This window comes from Leucopleurus acutus (assembly GCF_964270905.1).
Source record: "Leucopleurus acutus genome assembly, chromosome: 13".
Lineage (NCBI taxonomy): Eukaryota > Metazoa > Chordata > Mammalia > Artiodactyla > Delphinidae > Leucopleurus > Leucopleurus acutus.
In genome coordinates this window covers 40,451,923-40,459,075 of record NC_139155.1, presented here as the reverse complement: position 1 = coordinate 40,459,075, position 7,153 = coordinate 40,451,923, and positions in this window count along the sequence as shown.

The window sequence follows — 7,153 nt, the reverse complement described above, 5'->3', positions numbered from 1 at the left end:
AGAAGATTGATCGCTTTTGATGTCTCTAAGTGTAAAGGTAAGGTCATTCTCTGTGGACTAGACAGACCGCCAGACTGCCAGCATTCCCCTTAGTCGCGGCCTTGTCGCGCACAAGTTTGTGTACCCTGGTGCCCAGATGGATTTGAACGGTAGAGTGGTTCTTAACCTTGAAGGGGTCACGGACCCCTTTGAGCATCTCAGCTCCCCTTTCTGCCCCCCCCCCCAAATTATACAGGCACTGACAAAATCTTACATACAGATTTCAGCAGTTCACAAATCTGCTAAAACCTATTTATGAACTTCAGTGGAACACCCCTCCCTCTTATTATTTGCCACATGATCCTCTGTACTTCTTCAAATCTTCATGACATAAATTACATGGTTTATAATTGGTTGGTTCCTTTCTTATTTGGTTTCTGCTAGAAGTAAGCTCTAAAAGGGGAAGGCCAGTTATGTTTTGCTTACTTTTCTTTTCCAGGTTCACGAGTACCTTGCAAGTCGTTGGTACATTATAAGTATTTTTTAAATGAAGTAATTAAAAAATGAAAACCCCTTGCATTAATTGGTTGAAGCTTCTGTGTTCTGATACAGGAAAGTGTTATTTATGAATCTGGGTACTTGAAGGAAATAGGCTGCAGAATGACTTACAGGTGAGAGAAAGAGAATAGGAAACCAGTAATGATGTTACTGACATCTTTTCTCCTTTGGAGAAAGGAATAAGCTACCAGTGTTGAAATATTCCCTCCTGTACTCCAGTCTCCACCCCTATCTTCCCCTAAATCTAGTCTTCCTTATTCCTTATCTCAGGCTGACATCTCCCACCAACTACTCACCTAGCCAGAAACTAGGTGTTGATCCTGGCTTCTTGGGTCTACTCTCTTCTCATTCCAGTCAGCTCCCCACTCACTTCTCTTCCTATCCTGGTGAATCCATCACCCCTCATCTGGGTCCTTGCAAGACACCTCTTGCAGCCTCGTTTTGTTTCATTTCTTTTTTTTGCTTTAATTTTTATTTTATATTGGAGTATAGTTGATTTACAATATTGTGTCACAGCCTCTTGATGGAAGTTTGAGCCTCCATCTTTTCCTAATCCTCCCTGACCCCAGGCCATTCTTCACACTGGCTGCCAGAATGGGCTAACTAAATCACAAATCTAATCGTGCCACTTACTTTCTTACGTTCTTCAGGGCTCTTTTACCTTGGCATATAAGATCCTTAATAACTGGGCTCTGCCCCCTTTTCTTGCTCCATTCCCAACACTTAAGTCCCTGCAGCCAGGGACTAACTCTTGCCTAGAGTGTACATCATTCTCTTAACTCATCATAGTTTTTTTCCCATTATTTCCTCTCCTAGGAATGCTGCAGTTCAGATGCTACTTCCAATGAAAAGCTCCCTGCCACCTGATGCACCTTCCTTTCCCTCCCCTTCCCCTGCACCCACCCTGTGCATGCGTGTATGAGGGCATTGAACACAGGGTGTTCTGCTGGGCACCTTTCCATAATCCCTTAGTAAATTTTTCTGAGTTCAAACACCAATCCCCTACTACGGAGGACTCTGACAAGTGGGTGTCTCACCATCTGGCTTCCCAGTGCAAAATTCAGTCCTGATTTTGCCTAATCCCTTTCTTCCCGAGCTCCTTCCCTTGGGATCTGGAACATCACCATTCTTTTATTTTCCTCTTTCCTAACCACTGATCCTTTCTTTGACAGTTTTTTTCTTCTACCAAATGGTTTCTAATCATACTATAGTTTTTTCAAAATATTGGTTATGTGGGACTTGCCTGGTGGCACAGAGGTTAAGACTCCATGCTCCCAATGCAGGGGGCCCGGGTTCAATGCCTGGTCAGGGAACTAGATCCCACATGCATGCTGCAATTAAGAGTTTGCATGCCGCAATGAAGACCCAGCACAACGAAATAAATAAATATTTTTTAAAAATAATGACTAAAATTAAAAATATATATATAGGTTGTGTAGATACATCCTCCCCAGCAGATATACATTGTTTAAGTTTCCCAGGTGATTCTAATCAGGCAGGCTTGGAACCAGCTCTTCCTTCTCAGTCCTTACATATCGAGGGTTCCTTGTTGCTTGGTCAAAGGCCCTCTGCCCTCCTCAGTTTATACTTTCCCCAACTTTTACCCAATACTTTTTTACCCAATACTTTTTTCCCCAATACTTTTACCAACTCATGGGGCCTCAGGTACCATCTAAATGCAGATCAGGGACTTCCCTGGTGGCACAGTGGTTAAGAATACACCTGCCAATGCAGGGGACACAGGTTCAACCCCTGGTCCAGGAAGATCCCACATGCCGTGGAGCAACTAAGCCCACACACCACAACTACTGAGCCTGTGCTCTGGAGCCCACGAGCCACAACTACTGAGCCCATGCGCTCTAGGGCCCGCGTGCCGCAACTACTGAGCCCACCTGCTGCAACTTCTGAAGCCCGCGTGCCAAGAGCCCACGCTCTGCAACAAGAGAAGCCACCGCAATGAGAAGCCTGCACACTGCAACGAAGAGTAGCTCCCGCTCGCCACAACTAGAGAAAGCCTGTGCGCAGCAACGAAGACCCGAGGCAGCCAAAAATTAAAATATATATATATAAATGCAGATCACTTTCAGATTTGCATCCTTTATCTGGATCTTTCTCCAAAGATGCATAGCCAGATATAAAATTCCCTGCCTAGATATAAATTCAGATGCTTATCACACTCAGCATCTCACACTCAGCTTGGCAAAGGCAGAATTCATCCTCCTCCTTGCTCCTCCAAACACACTCCTCCTTCAGCACTTCCTATCTCAGCAAATGCCACCATTATTCACCAGTTGTTCAAACTAGAAACCTGGGTGTCATCCTTGACTCCTCCCCTTCGGTCACCTCCGCACTATACCCCACTCCAGCCACCATCATCTCCCTTGAGGACTCCTATGTTGCCTTTTTATCTTTCTGGTTCACCTCTGGTCCCTCCAACCCAGTTCCCACATACAATTCCATATGACCTCTTCAACAATACAGATGTGCAATGTTTAGATCGTGCCCTCTACTTGAAACCCTTCAGTGGCTTCCCATGTTCCCTAGAATGAAGTCCAATGTCCACAACATGGATTTACAGGCCTTCAGAGAGCTGCCCACCTCTCCAACGTTGCCTCTCACCCAGCTCTCTGGACTCCAGTCCAGTTTTCACTTTTGTCAGTTCCACCAACCAGCTGTGTTCCCTCCTCCCTCAGGGCCTTTACCCATGTTGCTACTGCTTCTGCCTGGAAGCTGCTTTTCTCCCCAAACCACCCTCCTGGGGTCTCATTTATTTCCACCCACTTTTCCTGTCTTGGCTGACATGCTATTATTTTAGCCTTCCCCGTCCCTCTGGTTTGGTTAAAACTCCTGTTCTGTGCTCCCATCACTCTTAGTCATCTGCTGTCAATTAAGCAGTTGTAGTATGCCCAGCCCCGAAGATAGAGACAAGGACAAACAAAACAGAATAGTCCCTGCTCTCAGGAAGCCCCCCGTCTAGCAGGGGAAGAGAGACAATGGATTTTTCTTTTCCACTGGACAGAAACTCCCTGTGGGCAGTTGCCGGAGTCATCAAGGATTGAGTGGCAGAGCAGTGACAGATGATTAGCAATGAAGAGGGTGAGAGAAATGCGGGAGCACATCCACTCAAGGAGGAGAAGCTTTGGGCTGGGGAGAAACATGTTCCACGTCCACCTTGGTGGTACCATCACTGCACACCGTGACACAGGCAGGGACTCCACACGCGCTGCCTCAGGTGTAGCTCACATGCTTCCATATCTATTGCTGGAGATAAATTAACAGCGTGGGTCCACTTACACAAGGAGTTTTTTCAATAAATACATACTACAGTACTATACAGTCCTCGGCTGGTTGAATCAACGAATGTGGAACCGTGCATCTGGAGGGCTGACTGTAAAGTTATACGCAGATTTTCAGTTTTACGTGGGTGGGCCCCCAACCCCCATGTTGTTCTAATGTGCTTGTTAAGCTGCCCCATCTCACCTGAGATGTAAAGCATCTACTCAACTGTCTCATCAATTTCAGGAAAAGTAGTGGGTATTGGGATCATCTTCCATCATTGGATGGAAGACACGCTGCCGCCTTCTCTTGATAACTTGTGTGAAGTACAATGGGCGTTGCTCACTGTGTGAACAATGGCTGCTCCAGTTGGTATGGGACTCCTTGATGATGCGAAGTAACCTTGAAGCTGCTGTCGAGACCCTCAAAATCCCCAACCCACAGCCGCCACGAGAGGAGCAGGAGCAGAGCGTGCAGTGCCTGTTCATAGGGATGTGCAGGCCGAATTAGCCCCACTACAACCAGAAGCTGACAGAGCCCCTCAGAGATGATCACAGTCTTGTCTGGATTTGTTCTTTGGACATCACCTCTCAGGGACCTTCTCTGATCTCCGTTCCCACCTTTAAACCGAGTGCGATGTCCCTCAAGGAGGCGCTCCCAGGGGCCTGTTTCCTCCATCACAGGACACATTATGTCACGCGGATTACAAGCTCACTTGGGCAGAGGCAGTTTCTGGTCCATCACTGTTTTCCTGAGACTTGCAGTCCCTAGTGATGATTGCGGAGGGCCTTATTGTTTAAACGATCCTTGTCTAGGAGAGAGCTCAGGCCAGAGAGGGGTGGACAGGGGCCCTGGTTCACATAGTTGTTTGCTAATTTTTCACCTGACAGATGCATGGAAATATTTAAAGGCAGGAAAGAGAGAGAAATTGAAAATAGGCCTGACGCTAACACTTGCAGCGTCCAGGGCAAGAGTACAAATGGAGGCCTACTTAGCACGTGTCTTGCTATTTACATGCACAAATCAAGCTAATGAACTGTAAGATAAAATACCTTCTACCTCAGCAAACACACCTTCACAACTCAGAGGACCAGAGCTCAATTCAGAATTCTCAGATTCCGTGGAGTTCTGCTGCAGACGTGGTGGCAGGGGGACAGCCATGCCAGCGCCGGGCCCCCTCCCTTTCACCCCTTGCTGCACTGGGCATCATGAGGCTACACGTGTGCACATGTTTGGAAACCTGCCCACCTTCTCCCCGACCCTCACAAACAGCCTCCTCTTTACCACGCCTGGGCCTGGGGGTGTACACGTGGAGCCCAGGGACGAGGCCCACAGAAGCCATCTGGGGCCATTTGGGCAGGAGGTCCTGGGGTCCCTGGTATCCAGAGCACGTTCAGGAAGGGGGGGTGGCGAGAACCAGGGTGGATGTGTGTCCCTCCCTCCACTGGGAGCAGAAGGGCATGGCCAGGAGAGGGCCCTCTTGTGCAGGCCAGGGACTCGCCTGCTACTGCGGTCTGAGTCCTGAGAAGGCCTCTATGAGGAACATGAGTGAGGGGCAGGAGGCTGCTGCCCCTGAAGCTAGGGGGGTGGGGGGAACGACAGGCAGAGGTGGGTCCAGGTGGAGAGCCATATTCAGATGAGGTGGCAGGAAGTTAACATGATTTCCATCCTTTAGCCAGGGTTTCTCCGGGAAGGGGGAGGTGACATCTTCTGCTCGGTGGCGGGTGGGGGCCGGAGGCTTGGAGAAGGGTCATAGGAAAGTTTGGAAAAGGCTCCGTTCAATAGTATCATGAGAAAGGACAGATAAGGAAACTTTCAGAAGAAACTGGCCGCGCCACGGGCCTGCTGTGGCGGCCAGGTATCCGTGGGCAGGCTGTGCACAGCTCAACTCCAGATGCACCTTCTACATCGACGACAATGTGATGGCGACCCCTCGAGTCGGGCACTGAGTCAGGCTTTGCACCTCCCGCACAGTCACACCTGGCAGCTCCAGGCTCACGCAATCTCCTCTCTGAATTTTGACCTCAACTGTTAATATTGCTTTGCAGAGTCTGAATGAGAGAAAATAGTTTTAAGGGCCCCCATGCTTACTGGAATTACTCCGTAAAGCCATGCCTATTCTATAAGCACTAATTTAACATTACAAATGTGGCCCCCAAACGCTGACAAAGTTCTCCCCGAATAGTGGAGTACTTCCCTTTATTCTGAGAGCCAGGATCATGCCCCCGGGATGGTGTTTTCCTCATCCTTGTTGCCCCTGTAAACCCCCTCTGAGCACTGGTCCTTCTCTTGTCTCTCGAGGCCCCACCCATTACTTAAAATGAATTATTATTTTAGCATTTACTCTTTGTGCATATTATAGAGAAAGAAAACAATTGTAATTACTATAATTCTGCCATCTCTGAGGTTGCCTCCCTATTTTGCTCTCTGCAAACCTCAAATTTGCTAATCCCCAGGCTGTGACAACACCTCCCTTCTTAAACTGGCAGCCTGCTTCAATTCTTCCCCTCGTATCATTGTTCCTATTTCTGCCACGTTGTTGAGTTTTGTTTGCTTTCATTCACACATGACATTTTCTTTTCCGTCAGCTGTACTTGTACTTTGAGATAGTAGTGGAGACAGTCCAAAAGCTTTGGGGACAGTTGGTTGTGGAATAAAACAGTGATGATATGGAGACTCGGGGATGTTCATTTTCTAAGCTTGCAAAGAAAGCCTCAAAAGACTGAGGAGCTGAGGCCTCCTCTCAGGTGCCTTTTGTTCCACGTCTTCACGACGTGCTCCTGCCCCAAGGCAGGTGAGCCAGCCAGCCCAGGTCCCAGAGTGTGCCTAGTCCTGGGGACAGGGGCAGGGCCAGGAAAGCGCATGGGCAGCGGAGGGAGGGAAACCCATTCCAGGCAAAGGAATAGCATCGGCCACCTTCCTCATCGGTGGAACACTGGGGAGGCCCAGAGGCCTGTAGGGCACAGAAGCCTCCACCCCAGCCTTGTCCAAGGAAGCCTGGCCAGCTGATGAGGCCTCCACCTGCCATCGTTTAGAAGAGCAAGAAATGGAATGTGTGATGGCGCTCACAATTTTTTAGAAAACTATACATTCTATAAAATCTCAAACTACCTATGATGCCCTATGACTGGTCTCGTTATCTTTTGTTTTTAACTCTTACTGGGGCACCCTTGAATGTGGAATGGATCCTGACCAAGTCCAGCTGCCCTGGCCTCCATCTCGCTTCTCTCAGGGCTCCTGGACGCCCTCACCCCACACCCCCCAGCTCTGCCATGGCTGCTCTGAGCCCATCCCTGGACCTGGGTGCAGAATGGCTCCTGGCCTCTTGCCTTAGCCCGCG